Source organism: Calonectris borealis, chromosome 4 (assembly GCF_964195595.1).
Source record: "Calonectris borealis chromosome 4, bCalBor7.hap1.2, whole genome shotgun sequence".
Classification (NCBI taxonomy): domain Eukaryota; kingdom Metazoa; phylum Chordata; class Aves; order Procellariiformes; family Procellariidae; genus Calonectris; species Calonectris borealis.
The window spans coordinates 42677620-42704690 of NC_134315.1; positions in this window are offsets into that span (position 1 = coordinate 42677620).

The following is a 27071-nucleotide window of genomic DNA, read 5'->3' on the forward strand; positions in this document are numbered from 1 at the left end:
GTGTCAAAACACCAGGGTATCCAGAGCTCCGATTGGCTTACAATGATTTATTACAAGCAATAATTCTGCATTCCTAGCAGTTGCTGGGGCAAGGCTGTGCTTGAGGCCTGTGCACACACATATTGGAATTAATGGAGCAGCAGCTCATGCTGCTGCGAACAGCTGGGGGTGCTTAACTTGTTTTTCTCCACAGAATTTTTGGATTTCATTTGTTTCTGGCAATTATGGAATGCAATAAAAGAGATAATGGTGAATGAAGAGAAATGGAGCTATGTAAGGCAAGAAAATCTGGACAACAAAATATGCTGGTCAACAAAATATGCTGCTCTGATGTTGTAGATAATTTATTTTTATATTTTACACTGTTTTACCTGTTCTCACCTCCCCCTAAATGCTTTATTTGATGTCAGTAAGATTAAAGATGGCTGCAGGCATGTCTGCAAAATACACTGGGCAGCATGATACAGACCTTCAACCTCTCGTTGGTCAAGTCTGCCTCAAAACCAGAAGGAAAAAAAAGGGCTTTTAGCTGGGACAGTGTACTGCCAATATGGTCCTATTGTTTCTAGACCTGTGCTATTATTACCTCCAGGGCTTTTAAAAAATGGCACTGCTCTAGTCTGTGAGTTTATGCCATCCCTGGTTTGCACCTCCTCTGGAATCTCTTTCCTCCTGAAACCACTGTTGGACTTAAATTGTACTCACAACAGGAATTTATTTGCGATAGTTACTGTGCACAGCTCTACAGCTCCAGCATATTCTCAGGGCAACCGGTATGTTCTCACTTTTTAAGTTCTTAGCAAAATAAAATAAAAAAGAAAAAAAGGAGCAATAAATGTAAAACAGTGCACTTGAGAACGGATTTTATTAGCACTGCATTAGCATTGCATTAGAACATGCAAACAGCTCTGAGCTGCTGTTGGGGAGCATTCGTTAGAATCAGAAAGAGGGAGGCAAAGATGGGTGTTTCAGCAGCTGAAGAGAGGCTGAAGGGCAGCTGCAGAAACTGGAACGTATGTGATGCTTCACGCAGAGACTGCGGGTTCTACAGCTGCTTAATTCCCTATGGAACGTCCCTTTTCTCATGAATATTCCTTTATTCACTGTATCTCCTCCAAAGGGGTTGGGAACGCCACATCACAGAATCCTGTTTAGTACACTTCAGGGTCTAACTTGCTATTGCTTTTTAAAGTCAGCTAAAGCTCTGAAATGATTGCTTATTGCTGGGGCATGTTTTGATTGCTCTCCTGTCTTCCTTAGGCTATTCAAATGAAGGCAGCAGCTGCATTTAGCCATTCACAGTCATTTATGCCTAAAGGCTCATGTTTCCTGTCAAAAGCTGGAACCAGTGATTGTATATGATTTTTGTTCTTTAGTTTAATCGTACATCATTGATATGTTTTCATAGCATTTTCCATCTAGTAATGACTTTATTGATCCATTCTTGAGTCTTTCATCTTTCCATGCATCTAAGCACATTGTAACAAACTTCAGCTGATCATTTTGTATCTTAAATTGCACATAAATATATATTATAGAGCTATTCAATAATCACTCAATATCAACAGGCTTACTATACAAGGGCCCAAGACAGAGCCAGGCATCCTTAACTGTCACTGGAAATAATCACAGCTAAAAAGGAGCAGAACTAGGTTGCTACCATCTGCTTGGTCTGTTTCCCATTGCAGAATCAAAATGAAAAGAAAAGAAAGAAATGAAAAAAATTAAGAAAACATGAAAGAAAAATAAGCCTATGACCACAACAGCAAACAGTAAAAAACCTTCTTAATAAGAATATCAATTCAAGTGCAGTGCTTTTAACCTTTAAATTTACTTTTTCAAAACATATTGTTTGACAATTAAGAACTTTATGCTCTTACATTCTAGATATCCTCATCAAGATAATATCTAAATATACTTACTTTCCTCTGATATACTGTCCTCTTTTTCTCTGATGGTTTTTCAAAGAATCAAAGATATTTGTGTTGAAATGAAAGCTTCTTCCACCACATCCACGCTTGCAGTTTCTATCACATTCTACTGCTACACAGCCCACAGTGCTGGATTTCTAATATTGCTAATATCACTTCCATAGCAACACACTAAAATATCATAAACTTGGCATTATGGCTTTATTCCTAGATTAGGTCTAAGGAGGAGCTGATTTCAAAAGGCAGCTCTTATTAAAACATACATATACGTAACTATCAAAAGTAATTGCCAGTGGGATACAGATAATGACTTTCAGAGTACTGTAAATCAGTCTCACAAAAAAGTTGTCCCTCTTCAAATCTGACCAAGAATAAAGAACTTGTTTTGTTAGTGATGTTTAGAATATATTTCCCCAGCCATCCATGAAGAGAGTAGCATATAATCACAGGTATTCAATTTCTAAGAAAGATAACATTACTTGTGTTTTTCACATGCTGGATTCAGTCCATTACATATGGACTGTGTAAAATGAGGGTAAAATGTGGGTCCATCCTTTGAGCTGCAAATATTAAGAATCCACAAAGGACAGAATGAATGAATGAGAAGGAATTCAACTTGAAAAACTGGCAAAATAATTTTATCAATAAATCTTTTTACTTTTAAGCACAAAATGTAATACATTAAGTAGAACACATATCATTTTGGTCAACATTCTGGCGTATCTTATGATATGTAATGACTAAGGGCAAATGGGCTCCACTTGTTACCTCCTGGCTGGAATCCTAAGTAAAATTGTAAAAGGAGGATAATGCAAGCAACCATATACAGGCTGTACTACTGCATGTTTTGCAAATGGCCGAATATCTCAGAAATAAAAGATGTTACTTTAAGACTAACTAAATCTACATTAGTTTTACTCTGTACACTTTTCAATGGCAGCAGTTGTGATCACAGAGGAAAATACTACTCCTGTATTGGTGCCAACACAGGAATTCATTGGGGTTCATCAGGAAAAAAGTATGTCCAGATCTCTCGATTATGAAGTAGTAGGAAAAGGAAGAACTATTGTCTATTTCTAAGGCATTCAGGAAGGTTCCTCTTCCAGCTCTAGATTAAAAGGGAAGGTTCTACAAGGATGACTTCAAGGTCAAAAAACAAAAAAAGAATGAGCAGCTTTCAGCAGAGAATACTTCAGGGTACTAGTACCTGCTTTGTTCAATATATTCACAACTTGTCTGGGAAGGTGAAGAATGAAGTTTCACAATATAAGGTTATTTAGAATAGTGAGAATAGGAGCCAACTGTGAACAATTTCAGGGGGAAAAAAAAACCTGTGCAACTGTACTATAAAATGGCAGATAAAATTAGGTGAAGCAAGATAGATATGCAGTGATGCATAGGGAAAAAAAGAATCTGAATTTCACATACAAAACAATGGACTCTATGCTTTCTCAGGAGTGGTGTCTTGGGGTTTTCACTACATCAGCTCAAAGCTCAGTAGCAGTGAAAAAAATGAATCGAATGCAAAAAACAATAAGGAAAAGAACAAAATAAAAAATGTTGTTATGCTGTCATGGAAATGCATGATGCACCTGTGTCTTGAATAATGTATGCAGTCGGATTACAACTCAGTAAGTTTATGGAAGAACTGGGAAAAGTCCAGAGAAAAGCAACTGGTATGGCTTAAGACGGGGATTCTTCAGTCTGGAAAAGAGACAGCTGAGAGGAAAAAAGATGTTTTAACCCACTCGGGGCAGATGTGTCGTTATCTCAACACTTCGAGCCCCATGTTGAGTGCCAAAAAGGACTGTTGTGGTTTAACCTGGCAGGCAGCCAAACACCACACAGCCGCTCACTCCCCCCTCCCCCAGTGGGACAGGGAGAGAATCGGAAGGGTAAGAGTGAGAAAACTTGGGGGTTGAGATAAAGACAGTTTAATAGAGCAGAAAAGGAAGGGGGAAAAAAAAAATACAAAATGAGTGTACCCACCAAGCAATGCCCAAAAAAACAGCGATTACTACTTCCTGGACATGCCCACCATTCATATACTGAGCATGACGTCACATGGTATGGAATACCCCGTTGGCCAGCTGGGCCAGCTGTCCTGGCTATGCTCCCTCCCAGCCTCTTGTGCACGGGAAGCTGAAAAAGTCCTTGACTAGCAGGGTACTTAACAACAACTAAAACATCAGTGTGTTATCAACATTCTTTTTATACTAAATCTAAAACACAGCACTAGGAAGAAATTTAACTCTATCCCAGCCAAAACCAGGACAGCATCTATATATTATAAAAAAAGGTAAGAGAGGTAAGAAGAAAACAATAATTAACAGCCTTTTCCAAGGAGTATGGAAGATCGAATTCAGATAGAAAACAACTGTGGTTTGTTTGTTTTGTTTTGTTTTGTTTTTTTAACTGCATGGTCATGTTTAATTAATCTATGGACCTTCTTGCTGTAAAGATGTGGATACTAAACCCCACAATTGAACAATGTAAGGACTTTTAAAAAGCTGAGAAAATAACTTGATCTAATGACTACCTGAGGCACAAATTGTTGTGGGCTGGAAGAAGTATGCTTGGAGTTTGCAAAGTGCTGCCTTTGCCAGGACATCCTCTTCTCACCTCTGCCAGAGGTGGAATGCTTGGTTAGAGAGTGTCTCCTGGGATGATCACTCTTTGGTTGTTACAATCTGCCTTTTCTCTCTAACATGCGTTTAATCCTCTTCTGTCACAGCAGAAGAATTGGAATTTGTATATTTCTGAGAGATCAGAAAGCCCCTGACCTGGCCATACAACCTTACCTGCATGGGCAGGGTAGGTTATCATCTTGCCTTAGCACACCATGAACTAGATCATCATCTGTTACTTGTAATTAAATATTTTGAGATCAGGATGCTCACCTGTTTACTCACTTGTTTTCAATTCTATATTGTTTCTTCTGGGATTTAAATAATCATACCACTGTTGAACCAGCCACGCTGAGCAATACAGATGAAAGAGGGGAAGGAGCCGAGAGCACTCTGTGGGAGGGCTGGATGTACAGTTTCACAGACTACAAGACTCAATGGCCAAACCCACAGTGAAATCTCATATAATGAGTCATGGCTTTTATAACACACACTGGACTGTCAATGGTCAGTGTGGCTGGCATTTCCAAAGGGATCTAATATATGTTCCCATATGACATTGGACGTCTCTATAGTCTTCTATTAAACTTTTAAATGCAGTTACATCATATATGTCCTGAACCCATTTTTTTTTATAGGAATCTGCCCCCGTACAGTGTTAGAGCTACTTGTGCCAAGCTCATGTATTCAGGAAGTATACGGGCCATTAGCCACCAGCCTGCACTATTGCCGAAGGTACAGTGCCAAGGAAATACAGAACTGGAGAAATACTACAGTTTGTGCTTCCTGCACTGCAGTCACAGAGGAAGTATCTTTAGGCAGCATGCTGCCTGGAAAGTGGGGTCTTGCGTGCAAGATCTAAATTTCAAGTTTTGCCTTACAAATGGAACCAGAGGAATAATTCAGTAGGCAAAACAGAACCAAGCCCCAAGTTCACATTTATCTAGTTTATAATTTGTCCTCCTTCCTTCAGGGATGAAGGGAACAGACAACTCCTTCCTTCTTTCAGGAAAAAGAAACAGTGATTGTTCACTGTCAGGGACAGCATATTGGTTAACCATTTATTAAAACGTGACAAATAAGTTTTTTAACAGTTAGAAACCTTCGGTTTAATATCTGAAGTGTATCGGACAGACTTGTCATTTGAAACTCACTGAAACAAAGTATAACCTAGAAAATGTCCTGGAGAAGGGAATTTCCACTTATATGTGGTATTAACCTTAATTGCTTTGGATTGCAGTTAGTATTTTGTGTGAGGAAAAAAAATGTGTTTTTTTCCCCCCAGTGTTCCTTCAAAATAAATACTTTGCACGACAAAGTGAGAACATGAATTAATGAGCAGGATAAAAAATTTCTTTTTCACAGTCCCTTATTTCCATATCCTCTAAGTTCTTTGTGATATTTGTTTCTTTGCTCTTCTGTGTTTATAATTTAATATGCCTGTTACAATTTAAACATGCCTTTACATACATGCAAATCTTTGAGTGGCATGGTAAAAGTGATCTTTCTTTGAATTTCAAACGCTACATGAGAAACACCTTATAGTTCACTTCATTACATTTTACACATTTAGAAGTATTATAAATGTGACAGACGAGTTTGAAATACCATTTCTTGCTGAACAGTATGGTTGCCTGGGAAAAGTACAAGTGCATATTCACGTTCTTTTTTCTTTTCTTTTCAAAATGAAATCTGAAAAGATTTTTTTCTATCTACACATTCACCAACACATGGATTAACTTGTTTCTCCAACTAAAAGTATGAAAGTATTCTGACTAAATGACACAGAAACACCTCTGGGGCTGAACTTCATTCTCCACTGAGACACTATGCCTGGTCTTGGATGATGAAGTTCCAAGAAATTTCCCCTTTTACTTGCTTGGGAACCAGATCAAGATCTAAACCTGATGTACACTGAGTATACTGATTTACCCAACTGCTCCAGAATCACATCACTCTAATTTAAGAACAAGCTGATGTTCCTAAATACGACAAAATTCCATAACTAGATAGAAAATGAATCTGCAAAGACACTCAGGAAGGCGCTGAGCATCCAAAACTGACACTGAATGCTCAAAGGCTTGTCACTAGTTACTGGTTCCAAAAGGCGCTCACTAAAATTACACTCCTTGGCATTAATTCAGCAGAAGTGAAAAAATACTTTGGTAACTTTGGTTTTGTGGTTCATTCACAGAACAAATGGCTTGTAATGGACTGTAGTAATTTTGAGATAATACTGTGATTCTACTTATGCTATCTCCTTCATTTACAGCGAGGTCAATGCTATTGTAAAATATGTGGTTTTTTCTTAAAACCAAGCAAAAAGGGAGGAAAATCACTGCACGTACTTCTTCAGTTCTTATATTTCACACTCAGTACAGCTCTTTTCCTGCTTAAGCTGTCAAATACTGGCTCCAGTTTGACACAACTCCTTAAGCATATTTTGAGTAGTTTTGTGGACAAAACTGTTTTATTTTTGCAGATAAAAACATGGTTTTGCTATGTGGCTGAGAGCAATTTTGAAAATGAAGTGATTTGTGCTAGATAAATTTTTTTCATGGCTCTCATACGTGCACCTTCAAATGCACAAAGATAGGACTCTCCCTCCTAAATTTCACACAATTCTATTACCTGCTGTCTCTTGCCCTCTGCTAGAAGTTAGCTACTACAGGATAGTAACAGGCTCCATGCCACACAAATTACTATTTCATATTACCATTAAAAACATTCTTTTCTCACCAAGAATAGTTTAACATAATGCAGAAAGTAAGTTAGAAACATATTTCTTTGAACTTTCTTAAACTAATATGTATTTCCAGTGACATCTATACAGTAAACCATGACATGGTCCTTTTCTTTTCCATTGATCTTTACTGGTTACTTGTTGATTCTGCAATATCCAAGTGATAAAAATCTGTTTCCTATATTAACTTGCATTATTTCACCTAAAATGGTCATGACACTCCATTGCTTAGCATTTGAAAAGTCCACCACAATAACTCATTTATCATGGTATTTCTCACTGATACCAAGACGGTGTTGTAAAAGCTGATGCATTTGCAGCTTTCCTTCTTTTTCCTGAAGAGGCGATTTCCCTTTAGTAACAAAATGAAGAAGGCAGGTGAGCAGCTGAAATAAAACATCCTGCAGATGAAGAATACCCTGACAGAACAGCTTATTTAAAAACCACAAGAATATTTCAAAGTATTTGCTTTAAAAAAAGACCCAAACAGGATGAATGAGCTAAATATTTCAACTCCTGCAATTTATATTTGTTTTAAATATTTTGACATAGTTTTCAGTTCAGAATGATTTTTCTCTATTTCTATGATAATGGAAATGTAATGAAATACTTTATCTACCTTAGTGAGAAGGTTCATCTTGTCTGACTAGCTTTTGATAAATAGCAGGAGCACAGACTGGAAAAAATTGAAATAACTAATAGATAAACTTACTTATAGCTGGAACCTTGTATGAATCTTCGAACTAGAAGCTCTTATTTATACAGTTGTCAAAAGATCACGTCATAGAAAAAGTTTCTCTAGTTTTCTTTTGCTCAGAACAGTCATTTTTCAATATCTCATAAGAAATTTTTGGTATGTTAACATAGTCATCCCATACATCCAAATTCCAAGCCCAAATTCCAATGATATTTTCTAAGTCAGGTACAGACTGAAGAGAAACTGCTCCTCTAGATGAATCTAAACTTAAAATTTATTTTCTTCCTAATATTGGGCTATAAAAGACACCTCTTGCCATGTAGGATAAAAATCTCTTTCAGATACACCTACTGCAATCAATAAAGTACTTTTGCATATTGCTGACATAGTAATCCTTAGTAAGGTAGTAATATGTTTCAGAGGTGGCATATCTCACATTCCTATGTGTGATATGCATGCCTTAAAATGCCTGCGGTTTAGTTTTCTTCAGTGGTTTGCATTTTTGCAATAAATACATTATTTGTACTAAGCATATTTTGTGTGCTGTTTAACTATTACAAAAACTACTACAATAAGACTGTAACTAAGCCCATTTGGTGGTAACAAATATATCTGTTGATGAATGCAAGAAACCATGGAATGAAGAAGGTAAAAAAGGAAACAGCCAGCATGCTTCATGACTACTCACTTTTTTTTTTTTTAAACTGAGGTCCACTTTCCAATATTGAGGTCCGCTCTGTACTGGATCTGCATGTGGAGAGAACTGATAGTGTGCTAAGATGACAGAGGACAGCAACTGGGGATGCTTACTGTAGATGAAAGAGTTGCACTTGTACTGCCATTCTCCAAGTCTGACTGGCACAATAGCTGGAGACATGGAGGGCTTATTTTCCAAACAGGTATGACTAAGCAAGTAAAATTCAAATTATTTGCCTTATTTTCTAAAATATTTGATATTAACATCTGTATACCTTATCAGAAATGGAATATTAACTACAGTAATTTTCTTTTAATTTGAGTAAGTCGTAAGTACAAAGTAACTGCTCTGTCTACAATACTACGTAGTATGTTAACATGTTAGAATCATGGTTCTGGTGGGGTTTTCAAAATAATTTTGCACCGGACTGTGCTACTTCTACCTTCATTACTGACCCACATGAAATAGAGGTGGCCCAGAGCAGAATAATTAATAACTCAGGGAAAAAAGGAGAGTTTATCACTTGTGGAGGAAGGGTCAGGCAACTCAGGAAGAGTACAGGGATCGCGTTAGGTCGTGCAGAGAGGAAATTAGAAAGGCAAAAGCCCGGCTAGAACTCAACCTGGCCACTGTCGTGAGAGACAACAAAAAATGCTTTTATAAGTATGTTAATGATAAAAGGAGAGCCAAGGAGAATCTCCATCCTCTATTGGATGCGGGGGGGAACGTTGCCACCAAGGACGAGGAAAAGGCTGAGGTACTCAACGCCTTCTTTGCCTCAGTCTTTAGTAGTCAGAGTGGTTATCCTCAGGGTACTCAGCCCCCTGAGCTGGAAGACAGGGACGACGAGCAGGATAAACCCCCCATAATTCAAGAGGATGAAGTTCATGACCTGCTATGCCACCTGGACGTTCACAAGTCTATGGGGCTGGATGGGATCCACCCGAGGGTACTGAGAGAGCTGGCGGAGGAGCTTGCCGAGCCGCTCTCCGTCATTTACCAGCAGTCCTGGTTAACTGGGGAGGTCCCGGACGACTGGAGGCTCGCCAATGTGACTCCCATCTACAAGAAAGGCCGGAGGGAGGATCCGGGGAACTACAGACCGGTCAGCCTGACCTCGGTGCCGGGGAAGATCATGGAGCGGTTCATTTTGAGGGCGCTCAAGAGCCATGTCCGGGACAACCAGGGGATCAGGCCCAGCCAGCACGGGTTCATGGAAGGCAGGTCCTGCTTGACCAACCTGATCTCCTTCTATGACCAGGTGACCCGCCTAGTGGATGAGGGAAAGGCAGTGGATGTGGTCTACTTGGACTTCAGTAAGGCCTTTGACACTGTCTCCCACAGCATTCTCCTAGAGAAGCTGGCGGCTCACGGCCTAGACAGGTACACTCTTCGCTGGGTAAAAAACTGGCAGGACGGCCGAGCCCAGAGAGTTGTGGTCAACGGAGTTAAATCCAGTTGGCGGCCGGTCACGAACGGTGTTCCCCAGGGCTCAGTACTGGGGCCGGTCCTGTTCAATATCTTCATCAATGATCTGGACGAGGGGACTGAGTGCTCCCTCAGTAAGTTTGCAGACGACACCAAGTTGGGCGGGAGTGTTGATCTGCTGGAGGGTAGGAAGGCTCTGCAGAGGGACCTGGACAGGCTGGATCGATGGGCTGAGGCCAACTGTATGAGGTTCAACAAGGCCAAGTTGAACCAAACTTCAGCCACAACAACCCCAGGCAATGCTACAGGCTTGGGGAAGAGTGGCTGGAAAGCTGCCCAGAGGAAAAGGACCTGGGGGTACTGGTTGACAGCCAGCTGAACATGAGCCGGCAGTGTGCCCAGGTGGCCAAGAAGGCCAACGGCATCCTGGCCTGTATCAGAAATAGTGTGGCCAGCAGGAGCAGGGAGGTGATCGTGCCCCTGTACTCGGCACTGGTGAGGCCGCACCTCGAATCCTGTGTTCAGTTTTGGGCCCCTCACTACAAGAAGGACATGGAGGTGCTGGAGCGTGTCCAGAGGAGGGCAACGAAGCTGGTGAAGGGCCTGGAGCACAAGTCTTATGAGGAGCGGCTGAGGGAACTGGGGTTGTTTAGTCTGGAGAAGAGGAGGCTGAGGGGAGACCTCATCGCGCTCTACAACTACCTGAAAGGAGGTTGTAGCGAGGTGGGTGTTGGTCTCTTCTCCCAAGTAACTAGCGATAGGACAAGAGGAAATGGCCTCAAGTTGCGCCAAGGGAGGTTTAGATTGAACATTAGGAGAAATTTCTTTACTGAAAGAGTGGTCAGGCCTTGGAACAGGCTGCCCAGGGAAGTGGTGGAGTCACCATCCCTGGAGGTATTTAAAAGACGTGTAGATGAGGCCCTTAGGGACATGGTGTAGTGGGCATGGTGGTGTTGGGTTGACGGTTGGACACGATGATCTTAGAGGTCTTTTCCAACCTGTATGATTTTATGATTCTATGAATTCTGGAAATTCTATGATTAGTCTGAAAAAATGATAGAAGTCTTTGTAATGAAGGCCGCCTTTTCCTAAACACAGGGATAAATATGTAGAAAACTTTAGGTTTGATACCTACTTTATTTTTAGTTGTAAAAATACACAGATTGTTCAATTTTCATTAAAAATTCTTGTATTGTCCTCATAAACTCAGCTTAAAGTTATATAGGGAAACAGTTGTAAATGAACTTGCAACACATCTTTTGAAAAAACAACCAAAAAACCCCACTAATAAGATAAAAATAAAAGTAGCTAAATTAAATTGCTGACATTATATTAATAAATAACATAAGCACTGAAGACATAGTAAAAATGGCTTTAATACAAAAAATTATATGTACTGCTCTTCTCAAGCAATTTTCTAAGTTTTAATACAGCTACATTAATGAAAGAAAGAAACTTAAAATTCAGTGCTATATATAATATATGGCACATGACTGGATATATATCTTTGACGTGATAACATTAATACCTTTGTTTTCAGCTTCATTCACTCATCTCCCTAATGAAAAATTCTGGATGCTATAATTTACAATCTGTCAAGAAGATTCGTGGATTAAACTAGATTTGTGGAAGTTGCCTGTCTCTTGCCTGTTTAGCATAAAAAATTTACTCCCATGAGAAAACCTTGTGGCTACTTTACAATTAGTCATAGCTGGTTATCTTGGACACAGAAAAGACACTATATGTACTTTGTACTACATTCAGAATTTTATTAAGGGTCACTAGTTGGAATATCGAAGACATACTTAGCTCTGAAATATTTACTAGTATTTTTTTGGTTTGGGTTTTTTTTTTCATAGCTGGAATATACTTCTTTAAGATTTAAAGTAGCTTTGCATAAAACAAAATGTAAAAAGGAGGGACTTTGGACATTGCAAAGCACAAGTTACAAATCTGCATGGCTGTGATTCAGTTCAATAAATACCATACGCTACCATGTTTAGAAATGGGAATATTTACCATGAGATTTCCCCAAATGAAGCCAAAAGCTATGTAATCAATGTTTCCTACTGAGAGTTTCAGCAATATGTGCACAACCTTGCAGTTAGTGCTAGTAAAAATAGAAAGATTTTGGCTGTGAAACAGAGAATACATTTTTCTACCAGAAGAACGTGCCCCACCACAGAAAAAAAGAAATGAACTAGTGAAAATAAACCCATAAATTAACTCTAAAATGTCAAATATAAAGCCATTTAGCTTCGTATAATACAACAAAAAATTGCCGACAACAAAATTGTATGTATTACTATTAATTTGAATCTAACCAAAATGTCTTTGTTATACAAGTTCTTAAACAAATATTTGAAGAAGTTGAAGTGTTCCTTTCTGACCCAAAATTTTAGCCAAAAATACCATGTGTTTTAGAGAATGTGAAGGTATAAATCTGAATTTTTTGAAAATGACTTCATGTTTTTCCATGAGTGATTATGAAGAATAAAGTACAAAGCTCAGAGATGTAGTAACACAGCCACTTTCTTCATGATCAATTGGTTATTGATGAGCTTGAAATCTTCCTGATCAATGATATGGAATCCTAGATTTTTTCTAGATAGAATAATTCTAAATTTGATCTCTCTGAACTACAGTGGATACTGACATTTTTTGGTTATCGGATCTGGTTCCAACACAAATAAATTAGGTTTTAAAAAGGTTTTGTATTTAAATTGGATTTGATTCAACTTAATGATCATGTGAATTCTGAGGTAGTGATGACAACACAGTGATAATATAAAGCCTCAATACAACATATGCTCACTTGCATATCCATATACAAAATATAGTTTCTATAAAGTACATTAATATGGAAATCTAAAACGTATAACAAATCCTGTATATCTGCTTGTACACTCAGGTTTAATGTTAGGACAATGGAAGGTCTTTTAGGCTATCGTAGCATGAGTGATACCCTGTTTTATCATCCATGAACAATTGCAGGAAAAGTTTTGTGAGACACCTGATTAAATGCCTGTATATTTCTCCTTCTTTCCCTTTTCAAGTATCTTCTTGATATAGATCATAATACCTATTTCACTACCTATTTCTCTGTCAAATATGTCCTTCCTCTAGAACTAGAGAAGACTTGGCTCTGTTTTATTCTTGAATGACATGTCATTAATGTTACTTGCATGGTCCCAATTTAACAAGTGGGGTCACATCAAGTACATTATATCCCCCAGGCAGCAAAAATTTAACAGCTCCATAAATGTGTCAAGATGACAAAAACCTCATAAAATTGATATAAATTTACTATGAATGACCACTATTCTAGATTTTCCTGCAAGTATCAGTAAAAATAGGTGTTTTTTCTTTTTTTTTATTAACAGCTTCCTGAGTAACCACAGAAAAGCACACTTAAATTATAGTACAGTGCATTCCAATTTATTTTAGAAAGCATTTTAAATAAATTGATACCCATATCCTGTAAAACATGTTGTTGGCAGCCTTCTTTGTTTTGTTCAGTAACTGAGGTATAAATTTAAAATAATCAGAGTAATTTTTGCAGAATATGGATAGAAAAGTAAGACTATTTTGTTATTGAAAACAAATAATAAAAATGTTATATCTTTCACGGCTTCAATATTACCTATTCAACCCCTCCCAAAAGAAAAAAAAAACAAACTTAAACCAGTAAATGAAAGGAGTATTACAGAACTTTCATAAAATGAAAAGTTAAAATTGAATTCCAAAGTCCTTGATGTTCACAGGAAATGCTTAAGTGACAAAGACACAAAGTTGGTTACTTTCTACATTTCTGTTGAAGTTCCTGTCATGAATTTTATGGATTACTGCTAAAAGGGAAATTGGATATCCTGAAAACACTATAGAAAATGAAGTGTCCAAACAACAGTCCAAGAAGATCCTTATTAAAATCAAGAAACAGTATGGTATGCAGCACTTCCTTCAGTTCCACATCAACTCATAGACTAAATAAATAATGTGATAAAAAGGTACTCACATTTACTTTTTGTCTGTGTCTTTCTTCTTTTTCTTGAATTATGCCCTATGTTGTGAAGAATGGGGACAGTAGTAAAGAATTTTACTATTTTTGTTCTCTCAGCATTTTATTTCTAGAATCAAGACAATCAAATAACATTATCATGCCCAGCATAAGTTGTGTTCTTCATGAAACTTTAACCTAATGAACAAGAAGTTAATCAATTATGTCATGACTAATCAGTCTTAGGTGACCGATTGCTCTTATTTCATCTGAAATGTATCTGAAAATACATAACTGTACAATGGCGCAATTTTTATCCAAAATTCCTGAGCATGTTAAATTTCCTCTTCAAAACAGGACTCTATGCACTTGATGAAACCCTGACTGCATGAATCAAGGAGCTAGATTCCCTTTGATGTCAGTGGAACCAGGACTTCCTTTTTAGTCCAATTTTAATTTTTCTTTTGATGCTATTTAATTAGTGTTTAAACTTTTTTAAGCTTCTTTTGCTTGTCCAATCAATAGGATTGACACAATCCACAAAGACTCTAATCCTGCCAGTTTGATAGATCAATGAAAAGAATCTTGTTACATGAGTTACCTATATACAAATACTTTCTTCATACCAAAATGTTTAAAATAGGATTTTTTTTTTAAATTGCCTAAGATTGCAGTTGCTATTGAATTTAATTAATATACCTACTAACACAGTTTGCTAAATATTATTGTTGTTACATTAACCATTTTTTGCTGCCAGATAAAACTAAAAAAAGTTTTAATTTGTACAATAGAAGATTTGCTGTTCATAATAAGAACACTATCAGGTTTCTCACAGAAAAATAATGGATACTTCCCAGAGGATTATCTGAACCTTGACAAAACTGTTAACAAGAAGGGAGTTCAAGTATAGCATATTGCTTTGAATTAATAGCACCCATGTGAACTATAAAAGAAGTAGAAGGAAAGTTCTTGCTGCACCTGTTTCACACTAGCTCCTGGAACATTCACATTTCTGAGAGCTGTCTGTCTTTCCCAAATCAATGTCTTCCACTGTACGTGAGCTCTTCAGCTGCCAGCTGCTCACTAGCTAGGTTTTATTGTATGGGTTGCAGAAGCTAATCCATGTTTATTTGTCATTGCAATGGGTTACGATTAGAAAATTACTGTATACCTTCTGAATGGCAGTAGATTCTTTAGATTTTTATAGGTAACGTGACTGCTTGCAATCCTGCAAATCCATCTTTATGCATATACAAAATGTTATGTGTGTATTATTTAAATTAGTCTCAGTAACTAAAGTGATTGAAGTTATTAACTTCAATTAATATGTGAAATTAACTAAATATGGACTATGTTAGCCTAATTATAGTAATATTTTGCTAAGGTTCATAATTACAGTAAAAGTGCACAAAGCCATGGTTTGCCCTCTACAAAACTTAATCTAGACTCCAACAAATTCATTAAGGTCCTCCATCAGCTCTGAAAGACATTCAACTTACCAGGAAATAGTATTGCCACATAACTCAGTATTGATACGGGTCCTGACACGGGAGACCAGCCTGAATAAGTACTGAGAACTAAATCATGTACCTAGTCATTAAGAATATCTCATTTAAATCATTGGAGAAAAATGTCTAATACTAAACTGAATACTAAATAATTACTTCATGCTACTCATCTAAATAAAAATGGTAGGAATAAAAATGCAGCAGAAAGCAGCATTTTATTTTTTTAAATAAGATTCTGAATTCTATCCATCCCAGAAAACAGGTAATCTAAACTAATCTGTAATGACATTTAAAATAATTTTCAATACTGTTCCATTGCAGTCTTTGTCATTTGCCTGCTTGTTTTTAAACCTTCAGCCTCTCAATTTCTTTCCGGAGTAGGCTCTTATTATGAAATATGTAAGCAATGCCTCTTCAATTACAATAATATATTTAAAACAATTGGTGAAATAAAATTCTCCCACTTTTAGCATCTAAAGAGATAACAAAAGGTAGGGGTATTACAACATGAGTGACAATTTCAAGAGATGCTTCCAAGTAAGTAGAAGGATAGAATTAAACTGAGTATTTGCATCATAGAATCATAGAATCATAGAATCATTAAGGTTGGAAAAGACCTCTAAGATCATTGAGTCCAACCGTCAACCCAACACACCATGCCCACTACACCATGTCCCTAAGCGCCTCATCTACACGTCTTTTAAACACTTCCAGGGATGGGGACTCAACCACTTCCCTGGGCAGCCTGTTCCCAGGCCCTTCACCAGCTTCGTTGCCCTTCTCTGGACACGCTCCAGCACCTCCATGTCCTTCTTGTAGTGAGGGGCCCAAAACTGAACACAGGGTTCGAGGTGCGGCCTCACCAGTGCCGAGTACAGGGGCACGATCACCTCCCTACTCCTGCTGGCCACACTATTTCTGATACAGGCCAGGATGCCGTTGGCCTTCTTGGCCACCTGGGCACACTGCCGGCTCATGTTCAGCCGGCTGTCAACCAGCACCCCCAGGTCCTTTTCCTCTGGGCAGCTTTCCAGCCACTCTTCCCCAAGCCTGTAGCGTTGCCTGGGGTTGTTGTGACCGAAGTGCAGGACCCGGCACTTGGCCTTGTTGAACCTCATACAGTTGGCCTCAGCCCATCGATCCAGCCTGTCCAGGTCCCTCTGCAGAGCCTTCCTACCCTCGAGCAGATCAACACTCCCGCCCAACTTGGTGTCGTCTGCAAACTTACTGAGGGAGCACTCGGTCCCCTCGTCCAGATCATTGATGAAGATATTGAACAGGACCGGCCCCAGTACTGAGCCCTGGGGAACACCGTTCGTGACCGGCCGCCAACTGGATTTAACTCCGTTGACCACAACTCTCTGGGCTCGGCCGTCCAGCCAGTTTTTTACCGAGCGAAGAGTGCACCTGTCTAGGCCGTGAGCCGCCAGCTTCTCTCGGAGAATGCTGTGGGAGACAGTGTCAAAGGCTTTACTGAAGTCCAGGTAGACCACATCCACTGCCTTTCCCTCATTCACCAGGCGGGTCACCTGGTCGTAGAAGGAGATCAGGTTGGTCAAGCAGGACCTGCCTTCCATGAACCCGTGCTGGCTGGGCCTGATCCCCCGGTTGTCCCGGACATGGCTCTTGAGCGCCCTCAAAATGAACCGCTCCATGATCTTCCCCGGCACCGAGGTCAGGCTGACTGGCCTGTAGTTCCCCAGATCCTCCTTCCGGCCCTTCTTGTGGGACTATAACATATGCATGTTTTCTTCATTTCCCTAAACAACACACCATCAAGGGAAAACACAACGAATATATAAAAAGGACAAAGTCAAGGTTGCATACGAAAACTGATGCTGATATGAGTGTTCATCTGATAAATAAACGTGTTTACGATAAGCATGTGTGCTTATCAGCTCTTCAGAGAGTAGTAGCCTACTTCAATCTAAAAAAACCTATTCCAGTCTGGTTCCACTGACCTACTGCAAAGACCATGAAGCTCAGTGTAATAATGCAGTCCTGCTAGCTAGGCCTTCCTAAGATATATAATAGTTACTCTCAGAAGACAACTTAAAGATAATGAAATGAGACTATAAGAGGTACTTCAGCAGATTTTCCTTACTCCTGACTCCAAACTTAAATGCAAGAATTTACGGCATTTGGCCCTTATGGCCAGTATTCTTATTGCCATATTATTATCAGAAGTGCATGAAATTTCAAACCATTAGTAATAAAAACAAGAATGAAAACCAGTAACTTAATTTTTATTTAGACCAGATGTTTTCCTAAGTAATTGTTAGTACACTGATGGGAATATTTAATCACTGTATCACAGCAAATGAAATGAAAGAAGGCAAACAATTTTAAATAATAACAACAAGAAAGCAGCAATGCAAGATACAAGCTGGGAGACAATGACTAAAGAAACATGTGAAAGACAATTAAACTACTTATAATATTTGATTTGTAATTCTCCATAGCAGTGTATCGAGCTATTTAATAAGGAAATTTTAATTCATTCATGAAAAGATGTCAAAAATAAAGGACAACTGTTTTGCAAGTAAAAAAAATACATACAAGAACATTAAAACAAATCTGGTTGGATTTTCATATTTTGTAAGAAATATGTTAAAATTGTTAAAAAAAAGAGAATGGCAGCTGAAGAGCTTTATGTGTTTTGCATGAGCTGAGAATATGAAAATTGAAAAACAATTACTTACATACATTGATTAACAAGGATAAAAAAGTGATGCAACATTACTGAGATTTAAATAGTAACTACAGTAAACACATATGCAGTTTCTAACAAATTAATTCATGAAATACGTTAACTTAGTTTGTAGAACCAAACTCCTCAAGCTGGATGACTCACAACTTCATTCAATATCTAAACTTCTTTTTCAGGGTCTGAATCCAAAACTTGATTTCTGAATTAGACACCTCTGTATCTTGTAACAAACTCACAAATTTTAATCAGGTTCTCTTTTTCCAAAGCATTGTTTGAATTTTGCAAATTAATTTCTGGTAGTGAATTAAATTCCAGTCATATTCAATTAAACAGTTCAAGACTTACCTGCTCTGTTAAGCCTACCAGATGGCCCTCAGCACTTGGCTTGCGATGAGTTACAACCCATGCTGCTTGTAGACCAGCAGGAGCTAGAAGAAACAGAAGAAAGAGAATGATACCATGCAGGGGGAGGGGGAACTAGAGGTATTGCAACGGTGATGGACGGAGAAAGGACACAGAACTGTAGGAAACCAGAACTCATTAGCTTTTGTGCTCAGGGAGCAGCTTTTCAGCCATTGAAGTTTCTAAGCTGGTCATCCTGATCTTGTCAATAAGATAGGCAGAAGGAGAATTTTTTAAAAAAGAAAAGCAAAATAAAGCCAGACACTATGCAAATGTATACAGAAGTGAAGTATCCATTTAATTTAAAAGATATTCACCAGTAATGTTAAATCCTAAACAACTCACATTGCCTGCATTCACAATGCGTGAATTCTAAGCCTTGAAAAAAGACTAGGTAGAAGGAAAAAACACAAATTCTAAACATCTTCCTTGACATGATTAAAAAAACCTTAGCTCTCACTAGGGCAGAGAACAATTTCTTTTCTAACATGGATGCAGAAGTTTGATATTCAATAAAAATTGGACAAACTTTCACAAGCTGAATTTCCTGTCCTGTAGCATTCATCAAAGTAACTACACACTCTTGAGCTTAGTTATTCCTGGTTTCTATTAACATAAGAGAGATGAGGATCAGTATTTGCAAAATGTACTGTGCATCTAGTTCACCTTTTAATAAAAAGAAAACGTAGCAACAATAACAATAATAATTATAGTAGACCACAATGATAGTGGATGATAATACTAACATCTTTCAAACACAGGCATGCTGCAAGAAGGAAAACAAAAAAAAAAAGTCAGATCAGTGGGTTTCCATTACAATTTGCAGAGGTGGGACAATGTAAGAACTACCAACAATTCTGTTCATATTTTAAGTCATAAAATCATTGTTTCCCAGTACAAAGTACAACAGAAAGCTTTTTGTCTGTGTTCAGTCTATTTTCCTCTTTCCTTGAATATACTACAACAGAGTAAGGTCCGCACCTTCTGTTATTGAGGCAATCTCAGCTGTATGTCCTTTCATCTACAAATACAACAGTTAATCCAGTATAATCAATACAATTGATTACATCAATGTTAAACTGATGTGAACTGAGTAAAATGAATGCCATGCCTTGTACTGAGGTAAAAGTGCAGACACGGTAAGTTTCAAAAATTCTTTAGACTGTATTTGCAAAAATAAAACCTATGCAGTATTAACAACTATATTAAAAAAACCGAAACAAAACCCAAAACACAAAAACAAGAGCCATATCAACATTAAGAAAATTGCATACCTCTTTTTATTATTATTACAGTGTTTAAACTAGTGGGACGCATGCTATACCACACAGCTGTTGCAAAGCTTTCTCTTTTAGCGAGTTTTTGGTAGGTAACTAAATAATTACGTAACCCAAAGAGACTAACAAATGTTTGCAATGTAGTTTTTGACTTTCTGCATAGTCTAACACTCACACCGCAGAGGCCAAAATACCATGAGACTCCAAATAGGAACTATTTTAGGCCAGTATTTAATTGACTGGAACTCAGAAACTAATTAACAGATTTGCATGAGACTTCACAGAAAAATCAAGATTTAATGAAAGACTGTTTACTTGAAAAATAGGGAAAGGCCTTTTTTCACATGAAACAAGGAAAATCGGTTTCTACTTAAATGTAAGAGAAAATGGAAACTTCTACGTCTATATGGAGGTCAGCTCTATTCAACTATAATGCTTAACATAATTGAACCATACTATACCATGAAGAAAGTCTGAGAGAGTTGGGGTTATTCAGCCTGGAGAAGAGAAGGCTTCTGGAAGACCTAATTGCAGCTTTTAGTACTTAAAGGGGGCTTATAAGAAAGATGGTGGCAAACTTTTTAGCAGGGCCTGTTGCAACAGGACAAAGAGGAATGGTTTTAAACCAAAAGAGGGTAGATTTACATTAGGTATAAGGAAGAAATTTTTTACAATGAGGGTGATGAAACACTGGAACAGGTTGACCGGAGAGGTGGTAGATGCCCCATCCCTGGAAACATTCAAGGTTAGGTTGGATGGGGCTCTGAGCAACTTGATGTAGTTGAAGATGTCCCTGCCCATGGCAGGGGGGTTGGACTAGATGACCTTTAAAGGTCCCCTCCAACCCAAACTATTCTATGATTCTATGATTCTATACGGGCAAATATACATTCAATAATTGCAGTTAATTAATTGTACCTAATCTATGGAACAAGAAATGTGGCATTCTGTGTATACAAACTCTGTGATCCACAGGATCGCTCTGTTTTCCATCTTAGTTTCCAGGATCAAGCCAAGTGATCCTTCAGCTTCATAACTTCAGTCTAAAAAACCACCAGCTTTGAATTCTAGCTATCATACTTGAAGTCTATATTGGAATTCATACACGTGTGTATGATGCATGTTCATATATTTGAAATCAGCAAGGACACTTTTCACAGCAATATCTAGATTTTTACTCCATACACAGAAAGGTAGTATGTTTCTTTGAATTTGTTTCCTCTTTGATCTGACAGAATCTCAATTTTCCTCAATCTTCTGTGACACAAACATCTGTCTACTAGCAGTTCTCATGTGCAAGTGCTTTACAAACCATGAATGTTATGGAGACTGCAAAAATGCTGCTCAAAACTCACTTGACCACCATTTCTAAATGTTCACTTCAGCTGCTTCTAAATTGGTAGCATGCCTAGAAATAATTGATGGGTGCATATGTTAGATGTGGGGTGTGTAAAAATTATCAGCTCCATGTCTGGGTTACTTTAAAAGCTTACCAAGGAAGCAGTCATTTATTTAAAAATGTAGAACCTCTTTTTAAGCACTAAGAAAAAGGTTGCAAAGAACTTTAAGGCCAAGAGGAATTTAAAGCAAAGAAATAAGGAAATGATTTGTGGAGGAGGAAAGGAGCCTTTGGAAATGAATGTTTATTGTACTGCTGAATTAATGATAAAAGAAGAAGCACCTGCATGGATGGGTATTCTCCACTGGAATAAAAGGATATAATATAAGATTGAGATGGAAATTAAATGTGTGGCTGATGATAACTATTGACTATTCATTAAAAACCCTAATAAATATTTTATTTTTTCATTTGTCAGTGACCCATATTTACATGTTTTTATTTTTATTAAGTATGATTGTGATGTTGACAATACTGTAAGAAGAAAAGAGCAAGCAGCAAAACCTTTAATGTAATTTAAAGATTACTAGTATTAAATTTAATTTGAAAATCTATAGCTAGGGAAATGAATTTAAATGATAGTAGAGTACAGTTAGGACTTTCAGATACGATAAACTCAAATATTCTTTCAACTAACCTTCCAAATGAAAGGGAAGTACTATCACTTGGTATTTGAAATGAATTAAAAGAGAACATTTTTACTGCTGAAAAATATTTCTGACTTTTCACTATAATTTTTTTACCATTTCCGTTTTATTTCAGTATATTATCACATTTACATTACACTACAATTACGTGGAAATATAAGGAAAAAGGCAGCAAGGAAGGAAGCTGAAATGTTATTATAAAGCACTGATTCTGTTCAAAATCAAGAACTGATACTATTTTTTTTATTAGTTTTATTACAAATAAAAACACTACAGAACAGATCACGTGTAAACTCTGAGTGGATTCTTCAGTCCTTCTTTTAAAAAATAGATTTGTTTCAGCAGTATTATCTGGAACTTACATATGCATAGATGCTATGCAATAACCTCAAGATAATCAGATGAATGTTTCCAAGAAATTTAAATTATGCTCTAAAAAAATCTTTCAATATTTTCATCAGATATTCTGCTTGAAAATAAACTAGAATTTAACAGATGTGCATTGAGAACCATCACAAGTGACTTTATGAATGTGCTGCATTTATGAAGAGTCATTACCTCTTTCATTGAGTTTTATGCGTGCAATGTTTAGTATCTAGGTGACCACACAAATTTGGCAGGCAGTGCTATTGCTTGAATATTCCTAGGTATATTCAATGAATCCCATTTACATTTCCACCGAAATGCCTTGACACTGTTCTACGAGTGGTTACACAAGAACCCATTTCAAGCACCTATATAATTCCACCAGATCATGTCACAAGCCATCAAAGGAGGTGAAGAGGCTCTTACCCAGAGCGTACAGTGATATTTGCAACAAGCACAAAGCAAAACTCCCCAGCAACAACTTGAATTACAGACAATACATACACTTTCCATTTGGGAGCAAAAATTTAAGCCCAGACTGTGATTGGCACCTGTACCAGAAAAGAGTACATGGAAAAACATTTAAGGAGTCTGTCTCCTCTTCCTTTTTCCTGATTAGAAAACAGCCACAATGTCTGCAAAGGAAATTCCCCTGTGAAGTACTCTTTTCAAGTTAGAATACTTAAGGAAAATAGTGTCTCCTTTTCCGCTGTAATTGACGGTCAGTTTCCCATATTAAAATTTGCTCAGATTCTTTGAGGCAACCCATAATTTAAAGCCATGGTTAGACTTCTACAATATGAAAATAAGCCAGCCTCTCATTAAAATCTCCATAGTGTGCATGTTTTGTGTACAGTTAGCAGTTTTGTTTCAAGAAAAAATAAGGAAGAATAATTCTTAAAACTTCCATCCTTCAGAAAAAAGGTACAAGATTCAGGAAAACAGTCCATCACAAAGACTGACCAAAACTTTGGCAGTTCTTCTAACTACATTAGCTGTGTAGTATGAGGTGTTTCCTCTTACTATTCATCACAGGTCTCCTCTTTATCAAAATTACAAATCATCTTCTAGCATTTTTGCAACAGTAAATTCTGAAAGTGCTTTTATGAATTTTAATTAATCTTCAGCATAAATAATCCAAGGCAGGCAGGTATTATTCTTAATTTACAAATGAGAGAGACGGCATACAGAGAAGTGACCTTGCACCAGGTTTGTACAGAAAAAAATCTGAACAGAAGCCAGGTTTATATCTCAGGGGGCTCTTTCATAGTCCACCAGCCACACTTCATCTTTTCATTTCTTGCTTATGTTTTCCAAACTCGGTAGCTGCTTGTGCTAACCTATTTGCAAAACTCCTATCAATTTCTGGGTGAGCAGACACAGGCCTTACTACTCCGTACTCAGTAAAAGTTGGTCAGCCTGTATTTCCACCTTATTCCTCTAAAGAGGTAAATATTTCTTTTCCTAATCGTTTCTACAGATCCTCCGAGCATGCGCATTAAGGAAAATATCAGATTGTACTTCCTGCTAAGTGCTGAAGCCATTTTGCTGTGCTGGGGCTTACCCATCCAACCTGTTGGTGCACGTTGCTTTCTGAACAATTGCGTTCAGGAATTGTTCCAATATGCCTAATGTGTTATCTTGCTGACACAAGATCAGTTTTGATTTTTTTAATTCTGCAGTGAAAGCTTCATAGGCACATCAGTAGCTTTTAAGGTAATGTTGAGACAAGAATACATTTCCCCTTCTAATGTAATGGTCTGTTGGGCACTTACTGTTTCAGTAGTCAGTACACCCTTCAGAATTACATTCTGTGTAGTGACACTCACCCACCTTGCCTTCCATCTCTCCATGTTTTCACATACACCCCTGTTGCTGAAAAACTGAGGTGTAAAAATGTGCTAATAGCGCAAGCAGGGAAAATATTATTCCTATTCAAATTCCATCAAATCCTGAGATATGTTTCAGTTACCTTAGTCCTAAAGTTAGATTCATGACCATTCTGTTACCCAATTTTTGAAACTCCTTTCTCCTATCAGCACTAAAGCCAAGTGATATTTTTTCCAAAACTTTTTTTTTCCTGATAGATATCTATGACTAACCCACATTTTTCAGTAACATCAGCAAAATAATCATTAAAAAGACATCAGGACCATTCTCAAATCCACAAGAAAAGTGCTTGGTGAAGAGAGGTGAAGAGAACAAACACACTGTGAAAAAAAGGAGAAACAAATGATACTTGCTGCTCTTTCTGAGCCACAAGACTTTCCTCTCCTCCTGTCTTGCGTACAGAATCACTTCCCCATTTTTTCTACCACCTTCTCACTGCAGGTATACGAGGAACAAACAACGATCCTGAAAGAGGGCACCTGTGTTACTAGATCCAGTGCCCCAGAACTAAACAAATATTTTAGTTCTAAAAGGGTTTAGTCAAGGTCTACCTCGGAGGCTATAGAATACATTGCAGCACACTGGAACAACCTTCTTATACAAAAGACAAAAAAAGGAAAAAAAAATCCCCTAAATGTTAATAAGACAATTCCACTGCTGTTACTATAAGAAGGAGTAACTCACATATTTCCAATATTCAGCAAAATCTTCATATGTTTGTTCTGTAAGTGTGGACATTATTGCATTCTCTGCTCTAACAATGTGCTGTTTGCCATTTAGGATGCATCACACTGCACCATCTTCTCCAGGCTTTGGAAGTCATGTGCAGAAATGCATGCAAGTACATAGGGAATGCTTTAATTTAAGCCTTTTATAAATCAAACCTTTTTTTTTTTTGCCTTTGTAAAAGTCAAGTAGTGCTGATTTTGGTTTTGTGCTTTATTAGAAAACATTAAAATAAGTCCTCTTTAAAAGGCAACTCCTTGTGAACAAGGTAGCTTATGCAATAACAATGTTACTTAGCTAACTCAGGATGAAACGATAATAAGGTGTGTAAACTGAGAATATTTAGCTAATTTGTTGGCAAAGGAATCACTCCTATTCTCAGCTGTGAGATGAAGGCAAACTTCTGTTTAAATTAAAATAAACCATGCTTTGATAATGGAAGCAGTGTCAGGCAAATAAACTAAACATTCTTATTTCAAGCCCCTCGGTCTAAAAGTTTCTCAAGCACCTTCCAAAATTGGAAGCATATATAACTCATCAAAACCTTTAAGATGACTCAGATTTGCAAGCACATTTTGTTAAATCAGTCCATAATTTAAAAAAAAAAAAAAAAAAATTTTTTTTTTACCTGTGTCAGAGTATCTGTCTTCAGCAGATATTGTATTTTAAAACCTACAGCAGCTAATAGTGTTCAGCTCAATTCTCTAATTCATTTCCTCAAACATCCTGATAATATTCATTCTTGGTATAACAATTTACTAATATAAGTCTATAACCAAATTCTAATTTCAATGTGCCATCAGCAATATAGGGAAAGTGACAGCAGACTGCTGAAGGCCTAAAGTTATCTTTGGGCCTACCTGCACAAGATATTTTGTCATTCTGCCCAGACCAGAAAAGTCTGTGACATGTATCTGTTGTAATTCAAGGTGACCTCAATCACTATGTTATTCCCCACTGGTGTAAAAATTGATGCTCTGTTCCCATCTTCATGTCATAACTATTGCCTATGAATATTATACCAATTTGAAAAATTCCATTGATTCCCAGGGGAAAATTATGGACATTAACATTCCTGTCAACAAGATTATTGGATTTTCAATCTACTAAATACTGAAAGAAATCTCAAGCAGATTAGTTTTGCCTCAGGTACCTATTTTGGTCATGGGAGTCAATGGTTTTTTTATGCCTCGCATTTGATTACTGCAATACATCTTAGCATACACAGCAAAAAGAAAAAAAAAAAATCTGGAGATGCTGAAACATCCAGTAACACATCACATACATCTAAACATCACTTTTGGGTGTTCAGGATTTACTACATATTTTAAGATGCTGAAGTGATCTAATATTATATCTTTACTATAGGAAATAACATAACTGCAATCTTTGTAGACATACCCAAGCTAGTCTAAAATTAGCTGACTCCTGTACTGCTACCATTGTTGCCATAGCAGCCTAGAGCTCAGTATTTATTATCAATGCCCTGACACGATTTTACAGCCATAGGGAGCCTCATGCACATAAACTGTGTGTAAGCCAAGTATTTTGAAGCTAGCGTTGGCTATGTCACATACATAAATGCAATGTTATCAATTCCTAAATAGTTTAGGATCATTCCTAACTGAATTCCTGTCTGGATTCAGTTCTTCTCGCAGTGACATGGCATACTGACTAATTTTATAAAGTATTCTGAATACCAGAAGATCATTATTTTACCCTGAGTTTTCATACAATATTTTTTTAGTCCCCACTCTGCCATTTTTCTTCTTTTCTAGGCTGATTGTTACTATAAAAGAAGACTTAGGCATAGTTTGTACTCTAAACATACTCCTCCAGACACAAAAAGCTTTATTGATTTAAGCACAAGTAAAAGTTGTAGATCTGAGCTACATTAATTCTAATTATAGATAAATAGCTGAGTCTAACAGTAATAGACCAAGGGAGCAGAACTATTTAATTTTTGTTAGTTATTTATTTTGATTTCCCAGTTTCCAAGAGTCAATACTCTTGGGATAACTTGGTT